We start from the raw sequence: 16,027 nt of genomic DNA on the forward strand, positions 1-16,027 counted from the left end.
AAATCAGTTGGAAGACACTTAAACTTCTGTGTTGAAGATAAATAATTTCTGAAAGCTAAGGAAAAATTAGAACTCTGAAAAAAAAATGTCAACCATGAATTCTGTATTTGGCAAAAATATCATTCAAGAATGAGGGGAGGCCACGTGTGATAGCTCAGACCTGTAATCCCACCACTTTGAGGGACACTGAGGAGGGAGGATTGCTTGAGGCCAGCCTGGGCAAGGTAGTGAGACCCCATTGCTACAAACAAATCAAAAAATTAGCCAGGCATGGTACACACCCCTGTAGTCCCAGCTACTCAGGAGGCAGAGGTGGAGAATTGCTTGAGCCCAGAAGGTCAATGCTGCAGTGAGCTATGATGATGCTACTGCACTTCAGCCTGGGTGACAAAGTGAGACCCTGTCTCACCAAAAAGAAAGAAAGGAAGAAAAATCTAACTAAGGAAAAAACAGATAACATGTTGCTATAATACCTACTCTAAATAGCTAAAGGAGTTCCTCCAAACAGAAAGAAAATGATCAGCAAAGAAGGCTTGAAACTACAGAAAGTAAAGAACAAATAAGTAGATAACAAGGGTAAATAAAATACACTACCTTTCACTTCATGAGTTTCCTAAATTATGTTTGAAGTTTAAAGAAAAAAAAATTTAATTCCCTCTCAAGCAGTGTTAAATGTATGTAGTGGAAATACTTAAGACAATTAGATTTTAGAAGTGGGGAAGGGAAAGGATTTCAGTCCTTCCCTTGAAGGAGTGGAATGAGGATACAAATAGACTGTGCTGGATTATAAATGCCTCTTGTAACAATTAGAGGAACTAATTGACTGAAATAGACCATATCCTGGTTCATAAAATCTCAATGAATTTTAAAGAAGAGAAATGCATAGTATGTTCTGTAAAAACAGAGGAATCAAACTAGAAATTAACAGAGAGGTAACAGGAAAACTCTAAACATGTGGATATTAAACAACTTCTAAATAATCCATGTATCAAAGAAAATATCTCAAAGGGAATAAAGGGAACACAGAACTGAATGAAAATCAAAATGCAAAACACCAAAATTTGGCAGATGCAACTAAGGGCATGCTGAGAGGAAAATTTATAGCATTAAATGTGTGGATTAGAAAGAGGAAAGTCTCAAATCAGTGATTTAAAAAGCTCCCACCTAAGAACCTAGAAAAAGCAGATAATAAGAGAAACGACACAAATCAGTAGTGTTATAAATGAAATGAGCTATCACTATGGTTACTGTAGCTATTAAAAGAATGATAAGGAAATACTACAGCAGGTTTGTGCTCATAAAGTTGACAAGTTAGATTAACTGGACCAAATGCTCAAAAACTACAAAGTGCCAAAACTCAACCTATATAAGATGTATAACCTGAATAGTCTTAAAGCCCTTAAAGAAACTTAAGTTGTAGTTAAACCCTCCGCACTCGATATCCTGGCAGAGATCATTTGACTTGAGAAATTTGCCACAGATTTAAAGAAGAATTTAAATCAGTTTTATAGAGTTTTATTTATTAAATTATAAGTAGGAAACACTTCCCAATTCATGTTGTGAGGCCAGTATTATTCTGATACCTAGAACAGCCAAAGATAGCATTTATAAAAAAACTATAAACCTTTATGTCTCACAAATATAGGTGCAAAAATTCTCAACACAGCAATGGCAAACTGAATCCAGCAAGGTATAAGAAGAATTATACACCGTAACCAAGTGGGTGTTATTCCAGGTATACAAGGCTGGTTTGGTATTTGAAAATAAATTCATGTAAGTCATACTAACAGCAAGCTAAAGAGGAAATTTTATGTGCATATCCATTGATACAGAAAAAGCATTTGATAAAATCCAACACTCAACTCGTCACGGTGGCTCATCCCTGTGATCCCAGCACGATCAGAGGCCAAGGTGGGTGGAATCACTTGGGCTCAGGAGTTGGAGACCAGCCTGGGCAACACAGTGAAACCCTGTCTCAAAAAAAAAACAAAAACAAAACAAAAGCCAGCTGTGGTGCCAGGTGCCTGTAGTTCCAGATACATGGTGGGGCTAAGGTGGGAGGATTGCTTGAGCCCTGGAGGTTGAGGCTGCAGTGAGCCATGTTTGCACCACTGCACTCCAGCCTGGGTGACAAAGCAAAACTGTATCTCAATAAATTGAATGAATGAATGAATGAATGAATGAATAAAAATCTAACACTCCTGCTAAAAATTCTCAGCAATCTAGTTATAGGGGGTAACTTCTTCAACTTCATAAAGAGTATGTACAGAAACTTACAACTAATCTACTTAGTGGTGAGGAGCTGAATGCTTTTTCCCCAAAGTTAGGAACCAGGCAAGAGTGACTGCTCTCCCACTGTTAAGAGTACCTAGGCCGGGCGCGATGGCTCAAGCCTGTAATCCCAGCACTTTGGGAGGCCGAGACGGGCGGATCACGAGGTCAGGAGATCGAGACCATCCTGGCTAACACGGTGAAACCCCGTCTCTACTAAAAATACAAAAAACTAGCCGGGCGAGGTGGCAGGCACCTGTAGTCCCAGCTACTTGGGAGGCTGAGGCAGGAGAATGGCGTGAACCCGGGAGGCGGAGTCTGCAGTGAGCTGAGATCCGGCCACTGCACTCCAGCCTGGGCGACAGAGCGAGACTCCGTCTCAAAAAAAAAAAAAAAAGAGTACCTAACCAGTACAATAAGGTAAGAAAAAAAAGGCATCCAATTTCAAAAGGAGGAATAAAACTGTTCTTATTTGTGGATGACATTACTGTCTTCATTGAAAATCCAAAGACATTTACAAAAAAGTCCCAGGTTAATAAGTGATTCCAGCAAGCTTGCAGTATACAAAATCAACACACAAAAATCCATCACATTTCTATATAGTAACACGTGGAAACCAAATTAAAGATACAATAATACAATGCTATTTATAATTGTTCCTTGCTTTTCATCCCACTACCTAACTCCTGGGAGCAAATCTTGTTTGTAGATATACCCAAATGTATATTATAGGTATGACCAAGTCTGTATTTCATTTGGGGATAAATCTAATAAGAACACAAACTATCTTGAAATTTACAAAATGCTGAGAAATGGAAGAAATCAAAGACCTAAAAATTCAGAGAGACTTTGTGGATTAGAAAACCCAGCAAGATGTTTTTTTTTTTTTTTTTAATATAGGTACTAGACCTAGACAGTCTCATCCTAAAATGTATATGGCATAGCCCAGGACCTATAATAACTAAAACAACTCTGAAAAAGAAGAAAAAAGTAGGAGGAATCACTCTTTCCAGTGTTAAGGCTTACTGTATCCTGACAGTAATCGTGACTGTGTGGTACTGGCAAAGGAAAAGAGACATAGGTCAGTAGGACAAGACAGAGAACCCAGAAACAGACCCACACCAATATGCCCAACTAATTTTTGACACAGGTGCAGAAGTGCCGTAGTGAAGAAAAGGTAGCCTTTACAATAATTGTAGCTAGAGCACTTGGACATTTAGGACAGAAGTAGGGGGAACCTTGACCTAAAGTTCATATTTCATTAAAAAGAAAACTCAAAAAAGTATCACATAAAAACTGTAAAACTTTAAAACTTTTAGGAGTCTGGGTGCGGTGGCTCACGCCTGTAATCCCAGCACTTTGGGAGGCCAAGGCGGGCGGACCACGAGGTCAAGAGATTGAGACCATCCTGGCCAACATGCTGAAACCCCAACTCTATTAAAAATACAAAAATTAGCTGGGCATGGTGGTGTGTGCCTGTAGTCTCAGCTACTCAGGAGGCTGAGGCAAGAGAATCGCTTGAATCCGGGAGGCGGAAGTTGCAGTGAGCTGAGATCGTGTCACTGCACTCCAGCCTGGTGACAGAATGAGACTCTATCTCTTAAAAAAAAAAAAAAAAATTTAGGAAAACTCAGAGTATTTTTGCAATCTAAGACTAAGAGAAGAGTTCTTAAATTTGATGATGCCAAAGGTACAATCTACAAAAATAAAATCTTATCACAATTAAAAACTTTTATGAATGACCTTAGCAAGAGTATAAAAACCAGCTACTTGGGAGGCTGAGGGAAGGGAATTGCTTGAACCAGAGAGGTGGAGGTTGCATTGAGCCACGATCGTGCCATTGCACTCCAGCCTGGGCAACAGAGCGAGACTCTCTCTCAAAAAACAACAATAAAAAAAGTATAAAAACAAAAACTGCAGATGTGGAAAAAATATTTGTAAACCACATATCTGATGAAGAACTAGAATATACTACAATATATTGAATATATAGACTACTCTCAGAACTCAACATTAAAAACTTATTAGAAAATGTGCAAAACACATGCACAGACATTTCGCCAAAGAGGATATACAAATGACAAGCAACCATGTATAAAGATATTCAACTTTACTAGCCACCAGGAAAATACAAACTGAAACCGCAGCAAGATATCACTACAAACCTATCAGAATGGATAAAATTTAAAAAAATTTTGAAAACACCAGATAATGGTGTGAGAATACAGAGAAACTGGATGGCTCATATGTTGTTAGTCGGGATGTAACCCGGTATAGCCACTCTGGAAAATAGGGAGTTGAGAATTTCTTCCCAACTTACCTACTCTGTGACCCATGGGCACTTACTTTATGACCCTTTGCAAGCAGCTGCATTCTTGGGCATATCCCAGAGAATGAAAACTACGTTCACACAAAAACCTGTACGTGAGTGTTCCTAGCACCTTTATTTCTAAGAGCCCAAACCTAGGAAAAGTTCAAATATCTTGCAATAGACAGATACTTAAAACACAGTGTACTACTTCCATTCCATCACACATCGCTCATAATGAGAAGTGATGGGCTTCTGATACACACAACCGGGATAGACCTCAAGAGAGTAATATTGAGTGAGAAAAGCCAACCTCAAATGGTCAGAGACCGCATGAGTCCATTTAGATTCCATTTATATAAGATCCCTGAAGTTACACAGTTATAGCAGTGGAGAAGAGATCTTTTGTTGCCAGGAGTTAGCCTGTGGGATGCAGAGCAAGGGCACGGGTAGGGCTTAAAAAGGGAGGTGGAGGGAGCTTGGAGGTGACGGAACAGTTCCCTGTCTTAGTTGCAGTGGTAGTTACATAAAGCTACACGTGTGATAAAATGGCATAGACTGTATTCACACCCATCGATGAGCGCAGGCACTGTGGTGACATCTGAATACTCTCTGAATTCTCCCAACGTCAATTTCCTGGTTTTGATATTTGGTAAACCGTAGTTACTCAGCAAGATGTCGGTACTGGGGCAGGCGGGGTGAAGGATGCATGGGGTTTCACTGTACGTTTCTCTGAACTCCTCGTAAATCTAATTATTTCGAAATAAAATGAATTAAAGACTATGAATGTGTGAACATCAAATAATAAGGTTTTCACAGTACAGTACAGGCTTCTAAAGTTTGAGAGGAGGGCCTTAAGATGATTTGGTAACACCTCTGTGGGTGCGCCCTTCTGATGCAAATGACCCTCTCTTGTCTGTCCTGCTCTAACCAGGCATCAGCCATGTGGGTGTCTGGTGTTTCCAAAGGAGGGTAGGATGAGATCAGAGAGTACACTGTGTGCTCACTGAGGAAGGGGGAGGAATAATGATCAGCCCCCAGGGATTAAGAAAGGAAGAGGAGATAGAGGACCATAAGAAAAGAGAATCCAGAGCTGAGAGCTTGTAGGAGTGTCTCTGCTCCATTCTACTAGGGCTTAGACCAGCTGGCATAACAACTTCATGAACTGTCGGCCATCCTTAAACTCTCCTTTAGGTACCAATCACCCCTGGTTTTCTCTTTGTTATTAGCAGTAAATTACTTTCCTTTCCTCTTTCCTGTTTCCTCTTTCCTGTCTTTTCCTTTCCTTTCCTTTCAGACAGAGTCTCTCTTTATTACCCAGTCTGGAAGGCAGTGGCAACAAACATGGCTCACTGCAGCCTTGACCTCTTGTGTTTTTGTATTTTGAGGTTTTTTGGGTTTTTTTCCTTTTTTTTTTTTTTTTTTTTGTAGAGCCAGAGTTTCACCATGTTACCCAGGCTGGTCTTGAACTCCTGAGCTCTAGTGATCTTCCTGCTTTGGCCTCCCAAAGTGCTAGAATTACAGATGTGAGCCACCAGGCCAGCCCAGGTTAGCAGTAAGTCTTGCTAAGGTTTGCCCATAAAGAACACTCTGGCTTGGTAGACTTTACAGAATGGGAGACTTGGAGACCACGTCCTATGCCATAACCACTGTTAGAGAGACAGGAACCCCAAGAACAGGAAGAGGAGTGGAGTTTAGGAAACAATCAGAACAATCTCTCTCCCCTGGTATGGCAGCCTCAAGGAAGGGGCACCCTGGGGAGTCAGCCCAGGGTAGAGAAGTGCATTTGGAGCCTTTAATCAGGGAAGCTTGCAGGGCTGCGGCATTCACCGCAGGGGACACCACCAGGGGGAAAGCAGGCAGGAGCCATTTGCCTTCCCTCCTCTTCAGTCCTACATCTATGTCCCTGTGCTGCTCAGACCCGGGAGCTCCACAGGGATGCACTGTGTGTATGCACCATAGCACGCTGCACCATTCTGGACACACAGGGGGTGCTTATAAAGCGCTGTGGTGTATTTAGCAGCATCCTACAGCCACCACATGGTGCCCAGACACCTGCAGGCTGAGCTGAAGTGCCCCACCCCCGGTGCAGAATCCTCAGATACGGGGGACTCACCCAGGTGGCTCAGTACCGCCCTCTGTCTGTTCTTAGGTCTTGCTCAGAGGCTGAAGCAGAGTGGGCTTTCCGGCTCACAGGGCCATCCGAGCACTCCCCTCCTGGCCATTCCTCCTCCTCTCTCAGGATATAGCTTTCCCCATGATGGAGAGGAGAAACAGCCTGGATCCTTGGTGTTTGTAAACTCCTTTCACCTTGAAATTGGTTTATACATTTTAAACTTCACATTACTCTTTGGGAGAAGAAAAGAAGTAACATGAAATATTCAATTTCACACTTGGAAAACAAACAGTAAAGGTAAGTAACTTTCATAATGCCAGATAGCATATCTGTGTTAGGAAAGAATGTGTGACTCCATAGAAAATTCTGTCCTCAGACCTTTCTCAAGTGTGTTCTCAAATAAAAGGCTTCTGTACTCAAAACTGAGCTTTGTCCCTGTTGAATAGTAAATTAAGAGTTCAAAATGAGACAGTAAATAAGTTAGACCAAATAAGTAAGCTGCCTCTGAGTACGGAGGTAGAGACATAAATTCGTGTGATTACCATAGAAATCAGACAGCACTTTCCTGAAAGAATAGCAATTTTTATATCTTAAATATATGCCTTTGAAAAATACGACATTTGTTGATAAAAGGAAACTTCTAAGGGCTGCTACTGTATCTTGATGACTTAATAAGGGGATATCCCTGGGGATGGGGTAAGTTAAAAGAGGTTATTTCTTCAGTTTTCTTTATTAGCACACTAGTGCAAAATTAGAAAAATCAGTGAGAAAATTATATCTGTTTTGCTGATATAATCTTATGAACTTTTCATCATAAAACCTGAAATTCAAGTATATATTGTTTTCTTTAATGAAGTTTAAAGAATTGAAAGAAGACAATTGGTGCATTTAGTAAGTAAAGGTTTTGTGTGTGTGTGTGTATGTATGTGTGTACATATATATTATATATATATATATATGGAGAGAGAGAGAGAGAGACAGAGAGAGACTCACTCCATTGCCCAGGCTGGAGTGCAGTGGCATGATCTTAGCTCACTGCAACCTCTGCCTCCCAGGTTCAAGCAATTCTCCCGCCTCCTCCTCCAAAGTAGCTGGAATTACAGGCATGTGCCACCATGCTTGGCTAATTTGTTGTATTTTTAGTAGAGATGGTGTTTCATAAGGTTGGCCAGGCTAATCTTGAAATCCTCACCTCAGGTGATCCACCCGCCTTGGCCTCCCAAAGTGCTGGGATTACCCATGTGAACCACCGTGCCCAGCCAAAAATTGCTATATTAAATAGTTATCAGTCAGGGGCAGGAGCTCACACCTGTAATCCCAGCACTTTGAGAGACTGAGGCAGGAGGATTGCTTGAGCCCAGGAGTTTGAGACCAGCCTGGACAACATAGTGAGACCCTGTCTGTACAAAACATAAATAAAATAAATAGTTGTTATTCTGTTGCACCATCCCCTTATTATGTCTGAGCAGTATTTGTTTGTTGTAGGCTAAAAGGTGAGAAGAGAGAAAGAGAAAACTGTGATCATGATTATGCCTTCCAAGGGGCCTAATATTGAACCGTACTAGGTAGGCTATTAATAGACTAAAAATGTATGAAACACAAATACAACAGAAGTGGTTTTTATCGCAAGAAAAGCCCCGGATAGGCTGCCTGGTCCTTGGGTTGCTGTCTTCCATGAGGTGATTCAGAGATATGGGCTCCTGGGGTCCTGCAGTTGTGCTGTCCACGAGCTCGCCTGCAGTCAGCTTTCAGAAGGAGAAAGGAATGAGGAGGAAGCCCACCTACCTCTTGCCACCCTGGACTGGCCTGGTCCAGAAGCAGCCCAGGCCGTTTCCACCGCCCTTCCACCGAAGAGGACTTGTCATGTGGCCATATGGCCGTGCCTACCTGGAAAGAGGGTTGGAAATACAATTTCTGGCTGGGGTTTAAATGTGTATTTTAGAAATAGAAAACGGATTTTGGTGGACAGCCAGCTCAGCTGCCTCAAAGGCCTTCTGAAGCTGCATTAGCATAGACTTTCTTATTTAGCCACATCCCGATTCCCTGTGAATGGACCTAGTTGTTACTTTTAAGAGAAAGATAGATCTAGAGAACTGAATCCATTTTCAGTAGATAGAGGAATTAACTTTCTGAATAGAGTTCAGTTAAGAAAGAAACTTGCTAGGGACTTTCTTGCTAGAAGAAAATCTGCCCTCATTTGTACTAGAGAAGTAAAAGAATGCAGGGTTCAAGGAAGACGGCCTTTCACATGGCACTCCCAGGAATTTCATGAGATCCAAAGCACATGGATCCCAGGACTTCGAGTGAGGAAGGAACTGTCCTTCCCAAAGCATTGCTGCCGGATAAGGGCTGAAAAGGAGGAGGGGCTTGGCAGAGGACCTGTTAAATAATCCTCTGGCCTGTTCGCCTTACAATCAGAACATTATATAGGTTGATAAATTTCATGTTTTTCAAAAAAAGTTCTCTATTCATAGTTACACAGGAAACTGTGATGAGATCCCCTTAAGAGAACATTAATACTATCAGTACAGTTACTATTATTCCAACACCTTTAGCTCACTCTTGCCACTCTTTGGCTGTCTACTTTTTAATATAAACCATACGTAGAGAGACAGGAGCCCCAAGAACAGAGAGACTGGCCAAGCTGGAGAAATAATCAAAGTGTTCTCTGTCCCTGGAGCCCCAGCCATAAGTGGACAAACTTCAGTCGCCCAAAGCCAAGACCCTTGGAGAGAAGAAAATTGCTAGTACCAGTGTGGGAGTTATGCTGTCGTCTTCTCTTTTATACGCATGGTCACGAATGACATGTGATTTGAAACCACAATTTACTACCGTAATAAAGTTTCTAAAATTACTGCAGTCGGAATCCAATTATATTGAACAGTCGATTGATTCTGGGTTAAAACATGCTTACATCACAAAATAATGACTGGTTTGAGAAAAATAAGGTTGTGTTCAGGAGCCAATATCTCCGGGCAAGAGGGACGCTATTAAAATTCTTCAGGGGACAGTAAATTGCTGATGTGCGAAGTGCGCTCGGAGGAATATCACCTTACATCTGTCTAATGTTCTTTCCTCACAGCCTCCCAGTGAAATAGGTAAAGCAGGAATTTCCACCTTGTAGAGAAGGGTCTAGGGATGTGAGAATCCGTCCTGTGAGAACATTTTAGATACGTACCAGAACCCGATTCATAAAACTCTTTACTCCAGGTAAAATAGGGTGGCCAGTGGATTGACACACACTGTTTTTAAAGACCAGATGTAGAAGTATGCTCACTCAAATCTGTTAATTCTGATCAGTATGAAGAAGAAAGTCAGTGCTTTCAGATATTAAGATAGTTGGTATCGGCAAACAATGACATTTAAAAGCAGTAACTCGACAATAAGTACCTCCTTCTTACAGGAAACTGTTTTTTGCAGTCTTTTGGCAAATTTTGAGGCCCAACTGTCAGCCTTCTGCATGTTTTCCTGTAGGAAGTCAATGAATTCTTTGTTTTGTATTTTGTTAGCACTTTCTAAAGTATTTGTTTTCCTTTGGTTTTATCCACTGCAAGGCAATTGTTTCTGATTTTATTCTTTGTCACTGAATCATCTCCAAGGTTTTAAGTTCTATTAAAAAAACAACTTAGCTTTGAATGCTTCAAAAACTTTAAAAGTGGGCAGTGGGGAACATCAGCCTCTGTGTTCTCTCATATCATCAGGAGCTGGGAGAAATCACAGCAGATTTCGACAGTGTCCTCAGTACCAGCAGACCTTCCTGCAGAAGGGTGTCCAAACTTCCTGGGCTGTGTTCCTCTGTCAAATGTTCCACCAACTCCCCCAACTCTTCTCTTTACTCAACCCTTGACATGAAACACCTTTCTACCATGTAGTCCATTAGGGTGTAAATCACACCAAAGAACTTTTGCTCAACCACTTTGCTAGATAGATTGGAAAGAAACACCATTTATTACATGCTAATCAAACTGTAATTGCCTGTCTCCCTGATAAATTGACCATGAATAAGGTAGGTCTCTTTGACTGACAGTCTTGGGAATGCGCATTGCAGTCTTTATAGGCATGACCTGCTTGTGATAAGAAAGCAGGCTCGCTGTGAGGAAGGAAACAATGTTTCCGTCTTTTGAAGGAACTGATTTTCAAAAATTTCCCTTGCATCATAACTAGGTGTTGGCAAAAGTATCACTCACTGATTATTTACATGACAGATAGAGAAGCAAGTTACTTTTAGTTTAAAAAACAACCTTGTGGCCATGTTGATTTAATCAGAGTTCTGTTTGTTTGTGTCTGCTCATCTAATGTGTCATCAGAATTCCTTAATAGGAAGTGGTTTCATTCTGTTGCTCTGTATTCTGGAGAGAAAGTCTGATGTTGGATTTATCATTAACGTTTGCCTTCCGCTTGTCACCACCAAAGCTCCCTGCATTATTTTCTGTGCTCTCTATAAAGCTGATTCTGCTCTGCCATTCTCTTTTTGCCTGTGCGAGAATTTTTTTTGTTTTGTTTTGTTTTTGAGATGGAGCCTCGCTATGTCGCTCAGGCTGGAGTTCAGTGGTACCATCTTGGCTCACAGCAACCTCCAACTCCTGGGTTCAAGCGATTCTCCAGCCTCAGCCCCCGGAGTAGCTGGGATTACAGGCACACGCCACCGCATCCAGCTAAATTTTGTATTTTTAGTAGAGACATGGTTTCACCATGTTGGCCAGGCTGGTCTTGAACTCCTGACCTCAGGTGACCCGCCTGCCTCAGCCTCTCAAAGTGCTGGGATTGCAGGCGTGGGCCACCGCACCTGGCCGAGAAATTTTAAAATAAGTCACCAGGAATAAAATATATCAACCAAGCGAGGTCCACCGTTTATTCACATTTCCCTAGTTTTTGCTTAACGCCTCCTTTCTGTTCCAGGATTCCCATCCAGGATACCACATGACATTTAGTCACTATATTTCCTTAGGTATTTCCAGTCTCTGGCAGTTTCTTGAACTTTGCTTGTTCTTGATGATCTTGACAGTTCAGAGGGGCACTGGTCAGGTATTTTGTAATATGTTCTTCAGTTGGATGTTTCTGATGTTTTTCTCATGGTTAGACTGATGATGAGTTTGAGGAGGAAGATGGCAGAAGTGAAGTTCCACTGTCATACCATCTGAAGGGCCCATGCCATCAGCATGGCCTGTCATTGTTGATGTTGAACGTGATCACCGCTGAGGTAGTACTCGTCAGCTATCTCCACTGTAAAGCTACTCCATTTCTCTTTGTTTTTGTACTACTTCTACCTATTTTAACTCTAGCTGTCCTACAAGGACTGTCTCAGGGTTCACCTCCTTCTGGGTATCTTCTCTTAAATCTGACCAACTTAGTGGAATATTTCACCACAGACGTAATTTGAAATAGCCCAGTTATTGAGAAGTGCATTAGGAAGAAAGGCGGGATGTGCCCACCACCTCTTAGCTGAGTGACCGCCTTTGTGATTCCATCACACATCACAACTGTAGTCTTTTACACATAGTAAATCCCCAAAACTCTTCCCAGCATTGTTTTGTGGTCAACAGTGGAGAAAGGCCTTGTGACATTGAGAGGAGAAGATGGCCACGTAGTCATAAATTAGCAAATTCCAATGGCTGTTTCTTTTTTTGAGACAGCGTCTCACTCTGTTGCCCAGGCTGGAGTGCAGTGGCATGATCTTGGCTCACTGCAACCTCCACCTCCCGAGCTCAAGCAATTCTCCTACCTCAGCCTCCTGAGTAGCTGGGATTACAGGCGTGTGCCACCATGCCTGACTAATTTTTGTATTTTTATCACCAGGTTGACCAGGCTGGTCTCGAACTCCTGACCTCAGGTATTCGCCCACCTTGGCCTCCCAAAATGCTGGGATTACAGGCATGAGCCACCGCGCCCAGTTTCCAGTGGCTATTTCTAAAAGACCCTATCTCTCTCTCTAAAAAAAAAAAATCACTAGAAAAACTTGTATTTAAAAATTATGAAGGCAACTCGAGGGGAATATAAGATGCCAACAGTGTCTCCTGACCTTAGCCTTTGAGATTAGGTGCTGATTCTGTGAAATCCGGCTCGATCATTCGGTTTAACCATACTGGGCAACATTGTCCTTGCCTCGAGGATGTTTATATTTTTGTTACCATGACATTAAACATTTTTGGATATTAATAAAGTTTGGATGTAAGAGCTAATGAAATTAAGTGTTCTTTATCTTAGGAAAACATCATTGTGTTTTGCATTTACAAGCGGAGTTAGCATTTAGATATTCAGGTGTGGGACTGTGAAGGTCTGTTCTCATTCTGGCTAATATATAATTCCTTAGCTTAATGGCTGTGTTGTTTAAAGTGCTTGCTCCAGTGCTATATTCCAACACAGTAGCCTAGGGATTATTGGTTGAAGGGGAGGATTTATCCCTTAGGGAACACTTAAACAATTTCTGGAGACATTTGTGGTTGTCACAACTGGGTGGGGGCCAAATGTGGCATCTTGTGAGGGAAGGCCAGGGATGCTGCTAAACACCCTGTAATTCCTGTAATTCACAGCCCCCCACAGCGAAGAGTTATCTGACCCTCAGTGCCAGCAGTGCTAGGTATGGGAAACTTAATTGGTTGGCTACATTGCCTTTGCTTCTTGTCTGCAGCAGCTTTCCCTAGACCCTGAGGCATGTTGTATGTATATTTAGTTTTGTTAGATCACCCCAGGGAACATCTGTGGCCCTAGGTCAGCTTCGGAATGAGTCTGACTTCTCCATCAGTGGTTTCCACTGAGCCTGTGTGAATATGAAGATCTTTTTTAATGACCTGAATTTTTAGTCTCCTAATTTTTGAGCTCTTGTTATTCAAGAACTGAGAAAATCATCGGTTCTTGGCCTTTTTGGCTAAGATCAAGTGAAGAACTGAGAAAATGCGCAGTGATGCTAACATACATGCTGTCTCGCATACAATGGCTGTGGATTTAGTAACATATCTCAAGTAATTTTCGTTCTGTTGAACACAACATTTCAGTAGTACATATATATGTGTGTGTGAGAGACCCATTATTTCGTTATTCGTTCTACAAACAGTACTTGGGTTCACATGGATTTGCTGGCACCTAGCAGGAAATATTTGTCCTCATGGAGAAAACGGCCCACAGCTTACGGACCATTGCTCGTGAGGATCCCTTTGAAACAGAGGTGATGTGGAGAACACTCACATCTGTAGCTGAAACAAACAGTCTGGGAAATAGGGAAAGGCATCTTGGCCTCACATGCAGTGCCCACTTATTAAATTTCTGCAAATGATGGGAGGTGCTCTGTTGTGGTTTTCATTGCCTGTTGTTAAAGGAATCTGACAGCCGAGGCATCAGGCTGCTTTCTTCAGCCCTGGTGAGAGTAGGAGCTCTGGAGTGAGGCCAGTGAGTAGAACTTTGCCAAGACTCTGAATCTTCTGGGATCATCTGTGTCTACTTTTTCAAAAAGCAGATTGTGTGAAATGACAGTCGGTAGGACACGGAAGGTAATAGAGATGTGAATGAGAAGACTGTAGGAAGGGAGAGAGTGAGGATGGGTGCCAATGGGAAGAGCCCAGCAGAAGATTGAGTGTCCTGGCAGCAGGACTGAGAGGATGAGGTGACAAATGGCTTTTTTCTCTGGGAAGGAAGCCAGTGGTGTGCGAGAGTTGTGGCTTCGGTTCCAGATCTTAGATCAGTTTTCCTTACACACAATATTAAGGTTCACATTCCTTCCAGGAAACTACCGAGAGTAAATGGATTAACAGGCAGCCAATTGGAAGAGCCTCAGACACAGCAAGAGAGTGGTGTGGAGGGAGAGGACATATAAGCCGCTCTTTGGCAGCTGTGCCTTCCACACTCTGGCCTGGAAGATTCTGCTTTGGCTGCCAGACTAGAGACCCTTTTGTGTCTTTGCCATCAGTCTTTCTGGAATACAGCATCAGGCCTAAGGTCCCAGATGAACCTCAGGACAGCTTTCATTTTGAACGCTTTGGTTCTCGGTTCACATTTTCTAGCTTTCCATTGAGTGGTGTATCAGTCAGCTGTTGCTGTGTAACAAAACCCCTCTCAAATTTAGTGACTTCAAAGAATAACGTTTTGTGATTTTTCCCAAGCCTCTGGGTTGGCTAGGTGATTCTGCTGATCTGGACTCACTCATCCATCCTTGACCACAGTGGCAGGATGACAGGTGGAGAGGTGCTCAAGGATGGCCTCCGATAGGTCCCTTATTTTTTTCCACCTCTTTACATCCTTCCATAAGGTTCACATGGGCGTGTTTTCCTGGCAGTGGGTCCAGGAGAGAAAGAAAAAACATAAAAGTGCTTTTACAAGCTACTGCTTGTGTCAAGTTTGCTGCTGAACCATCAGGAGGCGAGCCCCAAGACTATGCCCCGAGTCAGCACGGGAGGGTACTGTCACAGTGTGGAGCCACTGATCCCATCACTCTGCCATCGCTGGTGAAATACGAGGAGGCCAGCTGACAGCTTCTGACGAGTTGCCAGATGACGTTTCTTCTGCTATTCTTTCATGTTTTGTAGTGTTGCTTTGTAGTAACATGTTATGTCTTAATCTGTTTTGTGGCTGAGATACACCTGAGCAGGCATCTGGACTAGGTGTTTTAAGTAGATAATTTTTCTATCTCTTTGGTCAGTTTGTCGTCTCACCTATGTGATGGTGATAGAGCCCCAGGAACACAAACAGCGTTTTCCAATACAGCATGTTCAGAAGAACTGAGTAAAAGAAGCATACAGATCTAGGAAGAAGGAGAAAAAAAAAAATCTCCATGGAGAAGAACCTCCTGCTTAGTTTATTATTTTATTTTATTTTATTTTTTTGAGACGGAGTCTCGCTCTGTCTCCAGGCTGGAGTGCAGTGGCATGATCTTGGCTCACTGCAACCTCTACTTCCCGGGTTCAAGCAATTATCCTGCCTCAGCCTCCCGAGTAGCTGGGACTACAGGCGCATGCCACCATGCCCAGCTAATTTTTGTATTTTTAGTAGAGACAGGGTTTCACCATGTTGGCCAGGATGGTCTCGATCTCCTGACCTTGGCCTCCCAGAGTGCTGGGATCACAGGCATAAGCCACCACACCCAGCGGTAATTTTATTTTTAAGATAGAAGGGTGATTGAAGGAATATTTGTTAGCAGTGACTACACAGAGCTCCAATGGACTTTCTCTGTGTTTGAAGTAGGTAGTAAGGTGTAGAGAATTGGTGAACTCCAACCATTTTTTGTTTTGTCAGTAGAGTGTGGGAAAACAGCTGATTTTCAAATTGCTCTGATGAATGAATGCAGGGGTATTTATAGATATATGTAAATAATAAGAATATATCTTTGTACTCTGTCAGAAAAC

At 42.3% G+C, this 16,027-nt stretch overlaps 1 protein-coding gene across 1 annotated transcript in view; it reads left to right on the plus strand.

The window, feature by feature from the left end:
- SDK1 (sidekick cell adhesion molecule 1) overlaps nucleotides 1-16,027 on the plus strand; it is a gene marked incomplete at its 3' end in the record, with an annotated part of 662,329 nt that overhangs the window by 104,132 nt on the left and 542,170 nt on the right. The gene's annotated exons all lie outside the window — the stretch shown is intronic.

This window comes from Colobus angolensis, unplaced genomic scaffold, assembly GCF_000951035.1.
Source record: "Colobus angolensis palliatus isolate OR3802 unplaced genomic scaffold, Cang.pa_1.0 Scaffold43, whole genome shotgun sequence".
Lineage (NCBI taxonomy): Eukaryota > Metazoa > Chordata > Mammalia > Primates > Cercopithecidae > Colobus > Colobus angolensis.